The sequence below is a fragment of the Erythrolamprus reginae genome, chromosome 7 (assembly GCF_031021105.1).
Source record: "Erythrolamprus reginae isolate rEryReg1 chromosome 7, rEryReg1.hap1, whole genome shotgun sequence".
In the NCBI taxonomy this organism is placed as follows: domain Eukaryota; kingdom Metazoa; phylum Chordata; class Lepidosauria; order Squamata; family Dipsadidae; genus Erythrolamprus; species Erythrolamprus reginae.
In genome coordinates this window covers 69,778,198-69,793,334 of record NC_091956.1, presented here as the reverse complement: position 1 = coordinate 69,793,334, position 15,137 = coordinate 69,778,198, and the positions used below count along the sequence as shown (strand labels likewise).

At 40.9% G+C, this 15,137-nt stretch overlaps 1 protein-coding gene across 2 annotated transcripts in view; it reads right to left on the bottom strand.

Moving 5' to 3' along the window:
* SMAD1 (SMAD family member 1) overlaps positions 1-15,137 on the bottom strand; it is a 58,855-nt gene that overhangs the window by 42,071 nt on the left and 1,647 nt on the right. The window contains exon 1 of one of the 2 annotated variants that reach the window (XM_070757768.1): positions 2,769-3,265. The exons of the other annotated variant lie outside the window; for it this stretch is intronic. The gene's annotated coding sequence lies outside the window, so the exon portion shown is untranslated. Of the gene's footprint in view, positions 1-2,768; positions 3,266-15,137 lie in introns of those variants that run through there. 2 annotated transcript variants of the gene reach the window in all.

The window sequence follows — 15,137 nt, the reverse complement described above, 5'->3', positions numbered from 1 at the left end:
CTACAGTTTATATACATTAAGGATCAGTTTAAGGACTAGGAAATCTCTTTCCAGCAAATCTAGGAAATCTCTTTCCATACACACACACATATGGGAAGGACAAACAGGGAAGCACCTTCTCAGTTTCACCAAAGCTAAAAAAATTAAAATCTTGGCCATTTTTTCCATCTCTCTCTTATTACTACACTAGGGAATTAGAGACATTGCAGTGTGTTCTCCCACAATCAATTTTACTGAAAAGAAAAGTACAAATAAATGATGGGTGAGATAATTTATAGCTGTGGAAATACATATTCATTGAGGAGTATGAAGGCAGCATCCAGAAAAAGCATCCCTTGCGAGTGGCAAATATGCATTAACAAAGAATGAGGGGTGATGTAGGGGAAAGCAGAAAAATACAAATGTTTTCATCCATAAATATACAGTATATTCTACTTTCCTTCAGTGGAATTGTAACCTTAGAGGTTCTCAACATCAGCATACTTATCTCAAATCGGTATTGTCTTAGTCTCTGTAAACAGTGGAGTCATTTGATCAAGGATATGCACAACCCCCACCCCAAAGTAAAGAGAAGGACACTGCAGAAGAGAACTGTATTTGATTATGTGGAGGGGGTTGAAAGGGTCAGAATTAAAACAAGGACAAATCAGTACCCTTGTAACAGGGTCTGGCCTTGAACCAAAGTGATCTTATCAGGCACAGTGGCTAGGAAGTTTTTAAGCTCTTTTTTACAAACATGCCCAGAAATCTTAGTTATGTCTTGAGAAAAGAAGGACCAAGTATTCCTATTATGGAGATGAGTTAGGCATTTCCAAAAGCTTTTCAAATAGAAGCCACAATAGTTATGCTAAATGGCCTATTCAACCCACAGCAGGCTATCCTGAACCCTTTCTAGATGCAAAGCACACTTATAAAAATAAGAATTCCATAGGTTTTAAAGTGGCAAATGCCTAGAGGAATGCTGTCTTATTGTTGCTGCAACTAAACAACTGGTTCTTGGAAGTCTATGGAGATTCTCAAGTCATCCAGATCACATTGTCCTAAAGTTTTTTTTCTTCTTCCAAAAATGCATCTTTGGGATCATGCTTGAAAGTGAACCTCCGCAGTTTAAATTCTCATTTTAAATTCTTAAATAAAGACACACAATTGAAAGGGCAGCAGGTTAGACAGAAGAAAGCCTCTGCCAGTTGTTGTTAAAGAGAATCGAGCTTCTTTTATGGCTACAATTCAAGCACCAACTCTTTTTGTTACTATGCTGGAATGGATTTGTCCTAGACCCAGCTGGACTCTGGCCATTTTCACCACGGAATTCTTCCACGAGTTTATATCTACTTTTCCTTCCTAAGGCAAACAACGGTTGCTCTCCGGCATAATGAAAATAAATGTGGATTAAACCTGCTATCCATATATATTCAAGCCACAGTACAGATCTGTTGTCTTATCCTGAAAGCATATAAAGCCACTCCTCAAATTAAAGCAGCTTTTCATATTCATAACCCTGTATTAAGAAATTCTAAGTCAGCCCACACACGCAGCCTCATCCACTATTAACAAAGGGCAGAAAAGAAACTGCTATGGTCGGTTCATCATAGCTTTTCCGCTACAAATTCCCATAAACCTCACCAAATAAACCCAGTGGATGGAATGGTAAGGTTTCTATTATGAGCAAACAACCCCCCCCCCCCTGGGTCATTATTTATTTTATTTATTTTGTCTGTCCAATACACAACACACATTGAAGAGAATAGACAAGTAGTTATATATATAAAGAAAAGGATAGTAGAAGAAAATAAATAAAAATAGGGGAGAAGATATATGAAAGGAAGATATATGGACATATAGAAGATATAAAGGAAGATATATGGACATAATAACGTTAAAAAGGCGGAAGTTTGCCTTGCCACTCAAAAAGGAAAGAAACCAGGCTGGGAAGCGTCCCCCTTCACAACACACACTCTCATACAAAGCATCAGACGAGGGAAGGAAAAAATGCTGAATTGCAAAGGAGAGGGTAGAAGCTCCATTGTGTTGGGTTAGGTTAACTACTGAAGCCAAATGGGAGATCCATTTCTTCACTTTGGCTCGGAATATTAGGGGGGGGGGGGGTGTTGTTGTTGCAGGAGGCCCGAGAGGATCTCCTGACTGGGAGAACCAGAGTCTCGATTTTTTCCAATGCTTTTTTCCCGTTTTCTTCCCCCCCCCCCCTAACTTGAGAAGCGGCAGCCGAAAGGAAGTGGAAAGCAGAGGAGGGGGGGTGGCGGGTCTATTTTACCTCACAGTCTGGAGCTACCAAAAAGGTTTCCCCTACCTCCACCTCCTTCCCTTCCACCCCCAAGATGAGGAGGAGGAAGAAGAAGAAGAGAGGAAACTTTTTTACGGCGTTAAAACCGCCGCTGCGGCCGCCTGGCTCTTTCTTTTCCAGTTCTTCCTAAACCCTTCACAGCCGCCATCATGAGACAATTTTTTTTTTGCCCTCAGCCGCTCCGCACGCGCGCGATTCAAGACCGTCGCCGCTCCAAGCCTCACCCTGCCCGCCTGCCATTCTTCCCATTCGCATTGTTTTAAATACATTTATATTTTTTAAAAGCCAGCAAGGAGAAAAGAGCAGGGATGGAGGCTTTCTTTCCACACACACCGCCCCCCCCCCCCCAAAAAAAAAGGGAGGAGAAAGGACACAAATTGGGAAGGGGGGATGACTCCCCATGGAAGGCGAGCTCGGAGTGGCACAGAGAGAGAGAGAGAGAGAGTAACCCAAGCACGGCTCTTACCAGCTGTCCGCGAGGGGCGAGGCGAGGGAAATAAGGAGGCCAAAAAAAAAAGATCGGCGGCGCGGCTGCCGGACAGGCGGGCAAAGTCCCACCCGCGGCCGCTGCCGCCGCCGCTACTGCTGCCTTTTTTCGTTCTCGCTTCCACAGCCGCCGCCGCCGCAGTTGAGCAGCTCAGCGCTCGCTCCGCCGCTGCGCCTGGATTGATCTGGTCTCGCTGGCGTCAGAGAGTCGGAGCCACCCAACCTCCACTTACCCCACTGCCAATACACAACATACATACATATACAGTATATCTATATCTATATCCACACACACACGCACAAGCACACGCTCTGCCTCTCTGCCCAAGTTAGGGATCCTCTCCAAATGCCCGCCCCCGCGTCGCTACAAAAGAAGGCATGGCTGGTTCGGCTGGAGAAACCGCTTCGCGACGTTGCCCTCCCTCTTCTTTCCACGCTCCCCGGCCCGCCCCGAGGAGGGCTCCAGCGGGCGGCCTTGCAGCGGGATTGCAACTTCGGCGGAGCCATTTGCCGAGGGGGAATCAACCGCACGGGCGGATTTTTTTTATTTATTAGGGTTTCGCTTCCAGTTCTCTGGAACTCGGACGCGGCTTCGGTTGACAATCCTAGGAGCTGTTGTATATAGATATAGATATAGACACTGCTCAAAAAAATAAAGGGAACATTTAAACAACGCAATATAACTCCAAGTAAATCAAACTTCTGTGAAATCAAATTGTACACTTAGGAAGCAACGCTGATTGACAGTGAATTTCACATGCTGTTGTGTACATTCAACTTTGTACAGAACAAAGCATTCAATGAGAATATTTCATTCATTCAGATCTGGGATGTGTTCCTTGAGTGTAGATTAGGATGGATAGATAGATAGATAGATAGATAGATAGATAGATAGATAGATAGATAGATAGATAGATAGGGTAGGTAGGTAGATTAGATAGATAGATTGATTAGATAGATTGATTAGATAGATTGATTGATTAGATAGATAGATAAGGTAGGTAGATAGATAAGGTAGGTAGGTAGATAGATAGATTGACTAGATAGATAGATAGATAGATAGATAGATAGATAGATAGATAGATAGATAGATAGATTAGATAGGTAGGTAGATTAGATAGATAGATTGATTAGATAGATTGATTAGATAGGTAGGTAGATAGATAGATAGGTAGATTAGGTAGGTAGGTAGATAGATAGATTGATTGATTAGATAGATAGATAGATAGATAGATAAGGTAGGTAGATAGATAAGGTAGGTAGATAGATTGATTGATTAGATAGATTGATTAGATAGATAGATAGATAGATAGATAGATAGATAGATAGATAGATAGATAGATAGATAGATAGATAAGGTAGGTAGATAGACAGACAGACTCAGGGCGGCTCACAACACATCAATAAAAGCAATATACAATAACATATCTGATCCAATTAATATAAATAAGTACAGTAATCTTTTAAAAAATCAACTCTAAAAAGGCTAAAACATTAAAAAATCATATAAAAATATATCCCGGCAGTATGACCTCCTCCCTCAATCTGAAAAAGCCGTGGTACCGAGCTTTGAAAATCATCTGTGTTTATGTGAAGTTCAGGAGTCTTGTCTATATTGACCCACATCCTGCTTCCAGATTCCCCACCCCCAAAAGTGCTTTTGCCAGATTTCCCATAAATACAATTTGCCCAATTTGACACCTCCCAGCTCCCACCCCATCAGAAGATAACACTGAGGAATAGCAATTTCGTTGTCTTAAATCTGTGACTTGTTTTCAACTAACTTTTGGCCTCTGGATCCAAAAATAACCAGAGTTTTTGTCTATCATATCAACTTTTTAAGCTACAGGATGCACTCAAAAGTCATACAAATTATCTATATAAAGGAAAGTTAAAGTAAAAACTTAACAAATATATCATTTACAAAGAGTAATTTTTATTCATACAAAGGCTATAATAGTATTCATACAAATTGTTGGCTTTTTTTATCAAACAGTAATTATACACATTAAGGTAAAATGTTTGCTTATAGCTTTTTCTGGAGTGTTTAAACTGTGAACATTCTCTCTTGATGCTCCAACAATAGTCAGCCATCATATGTACATCCCATCTACCTCGATACCATTCTCCATGACCTTCAAATATTGGTGGAATCGCTCGCCCTGCTCATCACTGACTGCACCAAGATTTTCTGGGAAGTTAAGCAAGATGGCTTTGTAAAAAAAGGCAATTTGATGCTCATGTTGTCTAATTATATTATATATATAAGGTGTAGAGAAAAAAACTTGACGTGGTAGAAGAAAACTAACTACAGTTTTGAAACCAGCATGCCTAATTAACTCAAAAAGCTCAAAAAAGCTCAAAAATCAAACTCAACAGAAATTGTGTCACAAATTGTTCCCCAGTGATAATTTCGCACATAGGTGTACGCACAAGTATAAGTAATATTTGCCTACCGTTCTGCTAAAAAGCTTGCTTCTCAGAAGTCAAATGAGTTGTACTGGATTAGACCAAAATTTAATCATGGCATTTTACTCATGGGACACTATATGCTTCTAGGAGGACCACAAGGAGAAAAGGAGGCATAACAGGCCAAAACAAGCCCTTCATGGCATCGGACCAGAATATCTCCGGGACCCCCTTCTGCTGCACGAATCCCAGCGATCGATTAGGTCCCACAGAGTTGGCCTTCTCCGGGTCCCGTCGACTAAACAATGCCGTTTTGTGGGACTCAGGGGAAGAGCCTTCTCTGTGGCGGCCCCGACCCTCTGGAACCAGCTCCCCCAGAGATTAGAACTGCCCCCACCCTCCTCGCCTTTCGTAAACTCCTTAAAACCCAGGTTTGCCATCAGGCATGGGGGAACTGAAACATCTCCCCCGGGCCTATACAGTTATGTACGGTATGTTTGTATGTATGTTTGCTTTTAATAATGGGGTTTTTAGTGTTGGGGTTTTTAAAAAAATTATTAGATTTGTTATATATTGTTTATTATTGCTGTAAGCCGCCCTGAGTCTACGGAGAAGGGCGGCATACAAATCTAATAAATAGATAGATAGATAGATAGATAGATAGATAGATAAATAAAATTAAATAAATAAATAAAATTAAATAAATAAATAAAATTAAATAAATAAATAAATATAATCATCATTCAGAGAAATACGGTGTTCCCTCGATTTTCGCGGGGGATGCGTTCCGAGACCGCCCGCGAAAGTCAAATTTCCGCGAAGTAGAGATGCGGAAGTAAATACACAATTTTTGACTATGTACAGTATCACAAGCCATCCCTTAACACTTTAAACCCCTAAATTACCATTTCCCATTCCCTTAACAACCATTTACTCACCATTATTACTGGTACTCACCATTGAATAAGACACTTAGTGATCCTGATATTTATAAACAGAATTATTTATTAACAATAATTTTTTTTTGTTATTTCTTTGCAAAAATTATTAATTTGGCGATGACGTTTGACATCATCGGGTGGGGAAAAACCGTGGAATAGAAAAAATGCAAAGTATTGTTTAATTAATATTTTTTGAAAAACCGTGGTATAGGCTGTACTCTCTCCTAGATGCTTTTTCTTCTATATGGTTGTCTAATATTCTTGCTGGGTGGTCTTCTGGCTCTTTATTTATTTTTTATTTATTTGTCAAACATCTATAGGATAGTAGTAGTTTGTATAAACATAAGTAAAAAGTAACAATAAAAGAGGACAATAGGACAGTAGGTCAGAGACGGTAGGCACAGTGGTGTGTTATGCATGCCCTTACAGATCTCTTAGAAACAGGGAGAGATAGATAGACAATCTAAGGTTAAAGTGTTTAGGGTTTGGGGAAGAAACCTGGGTCCAAAAGTCTCCATAAAGTTTCAAACAACTTCTCTACCCCCCTTCAGCAACTATGGCTGCTTTGCAGCTTTAAGGTACAAATCTAGACAAACCTTTAATTCACGAACTAAACATCGCATCAAATTATTTGTGCAGATCTATTATTTTTCATTTACATTTTGTAATCAGAATTCATGGTAGTGCTTCCTTTTTTCTTGATAGCTAGATTTGCTCAGGATTTTATTTACATACAGAACTTTGTGAAACACCTTTTGAAAATCTAGGTAAACAACAATGATCCCTAGCCCACATCATTGTTTACTTTAAAAGCTACTGTGCATGGGTCAATTTGCTTCTCAGAAATCAGATGAGTTAGACTGGATTAGGTCAAAGTTTCATCTAATCACAACATTTTACTCATCCTATGAGACACCTACCATGTGTTTCTAGGAGTTTTTGCCTTTGCCGAAACTGATGATTGTTCTTCTAAATATTATTTTTTACAGTGGTAATTTCTTTCATCATACATTCTACCAGTTTGCACAGTACAGATATTGCACAGACTTTTCCAAGGATTTCCACAATCCTTACATAATAATGGCAGATTAAGCCATATGTCAAGTCCTACTGAAGTGTATTCAAATTGCCAAGTTATCAGGCAAATAGCAGTGATTTCTGAATCTAAATCTTGAGCTCTTTTGAAAAAAACACTAAACTCTTGCCCCCAAATAGTTTGGTGGACATCATAGGCATGGTGGCAGTGGTGAGATGGAGATGGAAGAAAGTGTCTCCATGTCTAACACCTGGCAACTTCAAATATCAACCAACAAATGCTCTACCCTCCACATCGGCAAAAATAATCCAAACCGCACATACGAACTGAATAAACAATCTCTCACTGCCAACCCACATTCAGTAAATACTAATACTAATATGGAATACTAATATCGAATGACCTAAGTGCTAAAGCCCACTGCAACAATATCGCCAAAAAAGCTTCTAGAATTGTTAATCTGATCCTACGCAGCGTCTTGTCAGGCAATCTCACACTACTCACCAGAGCCTACAAAACCTTTGCCAGACCCATCCTAGACTACTGCTCAACTGTCTGGAACCCATACCACATCTCAGACATAAACACCCTTGAAAATATCCAAAAATATTTCACCAGAAGAGCCCTTCACTCCTCCACTCAAAATAGAATACCCTATGAGACTAGACTTTCAATCCTGGGCCTAGAAAGCCTAGAACTATGGCGCCTAAAACACGATTTAAGTATTGCCCACAAGATCATATGCTGCAATGTCCTACCGGTCAATGACTACTTCAACTTCAACTGCAACAACACAAGAGCACGCAACAGATTCAAACTTAATACGAACCGCTCCAAACTTGACTGTAAAAAATATGATTTCAACAATCGAGTTATCGAAGCGTGGAACTCATTGCCGGACTCAATTGTGTCAACCCCTAACCCCCAACATTTCTCCTTTGGACTCTCCACGATTGACCTCTCCAGGTTCCTAAGAGGCCAGTAAGGGGCGTACATAAGTGCACTAGGTGCCTTCCCTCCCCTGTCCTATTGCTCTCCTATATCTCCTATACCTTTCTTCTATTCCTATATCTCTTCTTCTATTCTTTCATTGATATGTTCTATTACTATATCTTCTTTTCTATTATTTCTTAGATATATTTTACTATGAGCATCTCCTCTATAACCTTCATCATGTATTTTACTATGTGTATATAGATATATACCCACTAAAACCCTCATTGTGTATTGGACAAAATAAATAAATAAATAAAATAAATAAAAAATTTAAAAGGATCATTGAAATGTAACAGATAAAAGGTGCTTTTTCAAGAGGCAACTGGAATGGCATATGATGGATAAAAATACTTGGGTTTGTCTCTGTGTTAAAAAAGGAGATAGATTGTCTTCTGTAATGAGGCCCAACCTACCCTGGAATGATTTTCTGAGTTAGCAATATTGGCATCGTTCCCACCACTGTTTCTGTAGTGATGATTCATACTGTTGTTTGAGCTTTTACTTTGATCATTATTTCCATATTTAAATAGTCATTGTGGCTCATACTGTAAAACTATTTTTTATTTAAAATGGGAAGCAATATAGACTTGTGTAAGTCAATAAGAACCATTACAATCATACCGGTATTTATAATTTCATTGAACTTGACACTGGGGATAGTAATAACAGATCAAAAACTTCATCAGACCATCATTTTCAAAGAATGCAGTGTTAACTGCAGATTTATCCAGTATCTCATTTTTTTTTTATTTGGTAAATCAGAACAAAAGTCAGATGCCCTCATTTAGGTCTTAACACTAAAACTATCACTGAAGAGCTTTTCATATTTTGCTAAATCTCTACTGGTTGAAGGAATTAAGCCAGAGATATTGGAACACCCCATGTCCAGTCAACGAAGCAGTGGAAGTGATGTGCCGGTGCCTGGAGGCTGTTGGGGTCTGGATGGGTGTCAACAGACTCAAACTCAACCCGGATAAGACGGAGCGGCTGTGGGTTCTGCCTCCCAGGGACAATTCCATCTGTCCGTCCATAACCCTGGGGGGGGGAATTATTGACCCCCTCAGAGAGGGTCCGCAACTTGGGCGTCCTCCTGGATCCACAGCTCACATTAGAGAAACATCTTTCAGCTGTGGCGAGGGGGGCGTTTGCCCAGGTTCGCCTGGTGCACCAGTTGCGGCCCTATCTGGACCGGGACTCACTGCTCACAGTCACTCATGCCCTCATCACCTCGAGGTTCGACCACTGTAATGCTCTCTACATGAGGCTATCTTTGAAAAGTGTTCGGAAACTTCAGATCATGCAGAATGCAGCTGCGAGAGCAATCATGGGCTTCCCAAGGTATGCCCATGTTACACCAATAGTCCGCAGTCTGCATTGGTTGTTGATCAATTTCCGGTCACAATTCAAAGTGTTGGTTATGACCTATAAAGCCCTTCATGGCATCGGACCAGAATATCTCCGGGACCGCCTTCTGCGGCACGAATCCCAGCGAATGATTAGGTTCCACAGAGTTGGCCTTCTCTGGGTCCCGTCAACTAAACAATGTCATTTGGCGGGACTCAGGAGAAGAGCCTTCTCTGTGGCGGCCCCGACCCTCTGGAACCAGCTCTCCCCGGAGATCAGAACTGCCCCCACCCTCCTTGCCTTTTGTAAAGCTCTTAAGACCCATCTTTGCCGTCAGGCATGGGGGAACTGAGACATCTCCCCCGGGCCTATATAGTTTATACATGGTATGTTTGTGTGTATGCTTGCTTTTAATAATGGGGTTTTTAGTGTTTTTTAAATTATTAGATTTGTTACATTGTCTTGGTTATTGTTGTGAGCCGCCCCGAGTCTACGGAGAGGGGCGGCATACAAATCTAATAAATAAATAAATAAACAGTAATATGCAACCTTGTGTTCCGCCTGGCTCTATGGTAAGAGTCTCCCGAAAATTCAAAGATACAAATTTCAGACACACACGCTTGAAATTTAAAAACAATGTTCTTTATCCCAAAAATTCAAAAGAAACAAAGCACCCTTTTTGTATTGCACTTGTCTCAAAACAACCTGGTAGTCTGTACAATCCCCTTAATCAGTCTTTAAGTACTTAGCTAGCAGCTGTGAAGAAACACAGCCCTTCTTCTTCCATGAAGTGAAACACACACACTTTGCTCTACTTTGGTTTCAAAGTCGTGGAAAATAAACAAAGTCCGGAAACAGCAAGGCACAGTCCTGAAGAACAACGATCAGATAATCTTCCACAACGGCCAAACCCACACGCTGCTATTTATATCAGCAGCTCTAATTACTGGAGCCCCACCCAAACGCAGGTGGCCTCTCTTATCTCCTATAATATTTCTGCAATTGGTCTCTTCTATGCATAATTCTGCACATGGGTCTAATACTTCCTCATCCAAATCAATCGAAGATAACGGAGATTGGCTTCCTGGGCTGTGTGCCAAGCCCCCCTCTTCCAAGTCACTCCCACCTTCTTCTTCGCCCGAGGAAACTGCACTACCTCCCTCTGTCGGCAATAAAACAGGCCTATCACATGCTGATGTTTCCCCTGCATCCACCTCCACATACCTTAGGGCAGGAGCTGGGCCAGAGCCAACCACAACACTATGATACCAGAATTCTCAAGGCTTTGCATCAGTGTTCCCTCTAATTTTTGGGGTGGGTGGGTGGGCAGAAAAGTATAGTGTCTGAGCGGCAGTCCCTTTGGGACTGGGCAGCACAGAAATAATAAATAAATAAATAAATAAATAAATAAACAAACAAACAAACAAACAAACAAACAAACAAACAAACAAACAAACAAACAAACAAATAAAAAACCCACCCTGTTTTGCCTCAGAGAATTTCAACATAAAATATTGTACTGTGTGTCTATAACAGTGAGCTCATAATAGGGCAACTCTATCAGTATCAAAATGCCACTTAAATAGTTGAGCTAGTTTCAAACTAGATTTTGATTTTCTTTCTCTCTTCCTTACTCCCATTCTTTTTCTTTCTCTTTTCCTTCCTCTCTTTTTTCTATCTGTTTCTCTGTCTTCTTCTCTTCCTCTCTCTCTCCTTCCCTCTCACTCTTTCCCTCTCGGCTTCTGGGCAGGTTTGGAAAACTCTGAGTTGATGATGATTTTTAAGTGAGCGATTGCTCACTGCTCAGCTTAGAGGGAACTATGCTTTGCATCATACCTAACCAGCCCTGAGCATGGATGAAAAGTGCCAGGGAATTCCTATGAAATAATGACAGCAAATTTAAGCTATGGTTCGCTGAATCCAAATTCTAGAAAATATACATTTAACATTTGGGAGCTCAAAGGCTGGCTAACATTCCCTCAGCTAATCAATGGGGATTGCAAAAATCAGCTCTTAATGAGGGCCCCACCCATTCGCCTTGTATGGTATTTCTGCAGTGAGGAAAAATTATTCTGTTCACTCAGTTTAAAAATGATGGCGAAATGATAATAAGGTATCATGCTGTGAGCAGAACAGAGTTGAGAAACAAGGAAGTATGTTCAGAGTTAATCAGTTCATCTGTGGAAAAGTGACACAACACCTAAAAAGACCTCTGAAAATATAGCACCAAAGCACCAGGCCAGGAGTTGTGCAGTAGATGGTCCTTTGCGTGCAAGTAGCATGTAACCAAAAGTGCACAGGATCATCATCTCATATAATCCATGAACATGGTATGTTTCTATAGAATTAGACCAGTGTTTCCCAACCTTGGCAACGTGAAGATACCTGGACTTCAACTCCCAGAATTCCCCAGCCAGCATTTGCTGGCTGTGGAATTCTGGGAGTTGAAGTCCAAATATCTTCAAGTTGCCAAAGTTGGGAAACACTGAATTAGACGGAGAGAACAAAAAACAAAAAAAATCCCCTGGGTATATGCAGGGTTGGACAGCAGGCAGGATGGGGTGGAATGCAGTTCCATCAGCAGAAATGAAGCTGTGTTCCCAGCTCCAGCTGACTATCTCCCCTTCCCATCCTCTTCCTCTTCCTCCTCGGAAAGCGGCAGGGAGATCAACACCGTCAGGAGTTGCAGGGGGCCCATTTCCTCCCCCCTCTTTTCTCAACAGCTGATCGGCGCTTATTCGCCTAGCTACCCAGCCTGAAGCAAGGGGCGACTGTTCTGGTTTCTGGTAGAAGTTTAGTAATTACAAATAATTCTCATTAAATGCATCATTTCATGAATAAAGCAATTCCGTTTATTTCTCTGCTCTCTTGTACTTCAACACATTCCAGACATCAATCGGTCCGCTATCTCTCTTCTAGCCGCATTCCTCACATTCCTTTTCCTGCTTCACTTAGACAAGATTTATTTCCTAACTACATAGCTATAAAAAACAGCAACACTGACTAAATACAATACAAAATACTTTGGCTTACTTTAGCGTGGCAACCCCCCCCCCCATATTTCTTTTCAGCAATGTTGAAACTCCACCCTTCTTCTCCACTAGCCCCCTGATGTGCCAATTACCTCACTACAATATTTAACCCATTCCTCTCCTTAATATCTTCTTCCAGACCTTTGCTCTCTACGTTTCAGAATACTTCTGAATTTAGGATTAACCCAGCGAGCATCTGATTCTCCCTCGCTAGATCCTGAACTCATAGCCCCATCCTGTGGCTGGCCTCCCACCTGTTCCACTACATGTAACCCCGGGCCCCTCACTACTTCATAAACACTATCTGAATCTGACTCCTCAATATCGTCATCATCCTCCAACTGATCAAGAGTATGTACAACAGCGACCCTGGAAGGAGAACGCAGGAAACGCAAAGCAAATTATCACCCCAGCGAGCGACACTGGTGAGGTTGTAAGTCGAGGATTTAACAGTTCACTTGAACGATGATGGTAGTTCAAGCCACTCCCACCTGGTCACATTGCTGGCAAGCCACTCCTACCCAGTGACACACTCACAAAATAAGCCACACCCATAGTGTGGCAGTAAAAATTTTGTCTGCCCATTATTGGGCATATGAAAATATTTTAATATATAACATTTTACTGTAGGAGTTGACCCTGTTGAGCCTGAGGGAGGGGTCAAGCATGTCATCAGTTTGGATTCTCTTTGGTCTCACAAGAGACCTAAAACTAGCTCTCCTTGAATTCTGTTGACTCTTATCCACAGGCGGATTGCCATTACCACTGCTACTGGTGTGCTGCGCGGGCAACTTCAGTTGTCTTGCATGTATGTGTGTACATCCCTAGTGTGGTTTTGCTACTGTGCAAGCGCAGGAAGCAAAAACACGCTGAAATCTCGCAAGGGGAAACATGTGTATTTGAGATTTCGGTGAATTTTGCTTCCGCACATGCGCATTGCTTCCGGGCATACAATTTCTTTTTAAAAGATGGCGGCACCCATAGGACTGCCATTGGAGCGATCATGTGCAAATTGTGCAATCTGATGGCCGCTACCAGGGCGCAGTCCATTACCGCACCAGTGGTAACCCACTATTGCCCTTACCAAATTCCAATTTATTTATTTACATTTAATTTAATTTATCTATTTTATTTTAATTTGACTTATATGCCGCCCAATCCTGAAAGACTCAGGGCGGCTTACAACAATATAAAATTACCCTATAGAATTACAAATAACAATAATAAATTTGCCTAGACTGTTTAGTAGATAGATTCTTGCAGAAATCTAGCATGGAATAAACTTGTACTCATTTGAACAACCTAACATTTATTTTTCTAAATAAAATAATCCTTGTGTAGAAAACCAGATGCCAAAACTGTTTTTTGTTTGACTTGCATACTCATTTTGTCTTTATCCACTGATGAGATTCAGATAAAAATGTATTATTTATATCTTGTAGTTGTTACCTTGATTAAATCTTTTACAATGTGATGCACAAACCTATTCAATCATTTGCCCAAAGTGATGCAGTCGTTTTCATGACTAAATGAGATTTTGATATAAAGTTTCCTATTACAATTCAATGATAGAAAATTATAATTCTTTGCTTTCATCTAGCAGTGGTCCACAATTTTGCAGCCCATATCTGGTAGACCTAAATTTGATATGATGTATAAACCAAAGCAAAGTCGTGTTTTCTTTGTAGCTCATATCTTAATTTTGAAATCAGGAGTCTGGCAGCACTTTTTCTTGCTAATAAAAGTTGTTAAAAGATATAGGCTTGGAGGAATTTGGTTTATTTCATCTGATTCAGAGTGGCAAGACTGATATAGGATTTAAACTGAAATAAAGTGAGAATCCAAATGACATTGCTCAGAATTCTGCAGAGAGCCTATAAAAATAAATTGTGTCTTTGTAAGTTTTGTATATAAAGTTATTTACATAACTGGATTAACATGATCTTCTATTCACTCGAAAGACACCCATATTATGTTCTGCCGGCGTGTCCCAACTGCCCGTAATTACAGGGTAATTAGTCCAAAAAGACACACACCACACGATAGAAGGAAAACCAAAAGTCTTTATCAACAGAAAAGCAGAAAAAACTCCCTTTTTAAATGTCAAAGGGATTTTTTGGTACACACAAGGCACAGGTTAAATGCAATCCAATTTCTCACCCAGTAGCTGGGAAATTGAGTCTAATTCCAAAGTCCAGAAAGTCCACACACAGTCTTGAACAGGGAAACAGCAAAACCACGATCTTGACGAAACCATGAATCAGATAAACTTCCACAAGGCTAAACCAGCACGCTGCTCTTTTTATCTGTAGCACTAATTACAGCAGCCCCACCCAACCACAGGTGGCCTCACTTATCTCCTGTAATAATCCTTCAGTTCTTCTCTCCTATGCATCTCTCTACGCATGCGTGGGTCTGTCATAAGTTCTTGTTCAGAATCTAGGGATGATACGGATGAATGATCTCCTCCTGGGCTGTCTGCCAAACTCCCCTCTTCCCTGTCACTCACGCTTCCTTGGTCAGAGGAGACTTCGTCGGCAGATTCTATTGGGAGCAAAACAGGCCTGTGGCATGTGGATGTTTCCCCCACA